Source organism: Pundamilia nyererei, unplaced genomic scaffold, assembly GCF_000239375.1.
Source record: "Pundamilia nyererei isolate P.nyererei 1_Seehausen unplaced genomic scaffold, PunNye1.0 scaffold00003, whole genome shotgun sequence".
NCBI classification, from domain to species: domain Eukaryota; kingdom Metazoa; phylum Chordata; class Actinopteri; order Cichliformes; family Cichlidae; genus Pundamilia; species Pundamilia nyererei.
The window spans coordinates 6,630,745-6,631,684 of record NW_005187404.1 but is presented as its reverse complement, the minus strand read 5'-3'; positions in this window follow the sequence as shown (position 1 = coordinate 6,631,684).

Sequence of the window (940 nt, the reverse complement as noted above, 5' to 3'; positions counted from 1 at the left end):
TTGGTCTGACTTCGGCGTTCCCTGTATGTTTATATTGTTTGTGTCATTCAAAAAATTAACTGAATATTATGAATTTTGGTATATGTTCATGCAAAATGCCCAAATAATCAATCAATCTAGTAATCAAGCTGTATTTTGCCAAGATAATTGTTTAAAGTAAATTCATATTCATCTTCAAATGCACACAGTGGACTCAGCAAATGGTGATCAGATCATATGTGCATTATTTTTCCTGCTTTTTGTATGTAAAAACATATTTTTGCAAACACACAGCAAATTATACCCATTAAGAGTATAACAGTGTAGAATAATTTATGACATTTATTTTATGTACATAGTACAGATATGAAATACCTTAATGGTAATAACTTGTGCTCAGAGTTTGTGTACTTTATATTTGATGTTTTATTTATTTAGTTTTCATAGTTTTATTTCTTTTATAATAATGTTTGGTCTTTGTCTGGGACCAGGGTCAAGAAGTTTAAGAACAGGTGAAAAAACACCTGACACACTCAGAGATATTCAAATCTAAATAGTAAATAGGGGGAAATATGGCGACAGTGGGAGTTTCAATGTATATTTTTACTTTTATTAAAAAGTAAATGTGTACTTCATGCTGTTTTTACACATATTAGACGAAACTGACTAAACCTAAAACTGGGTGGTTAAGCCTGATGTGGCAGCATGGTTATGTGCTCAAATTGTGGTCATAAATATTTTGTACTTGTAAATCAGAATGCGTATATTTGTGCATCTGTAGATAAGAATTTGTGTGTGCGTAAAAAAGATTTGTGTGTGTAAAAAGAATTTGTGTGTGCGTAAAAAAGATTTGTGTGTGTAAAAATATTTCCCCAATTACAAATTATTTTTGTTAAGGCCTGGTTACAGATACAAAGCAAAAAAATTGTTAGTTAAATTTGTGATTGTCATGACATTGACC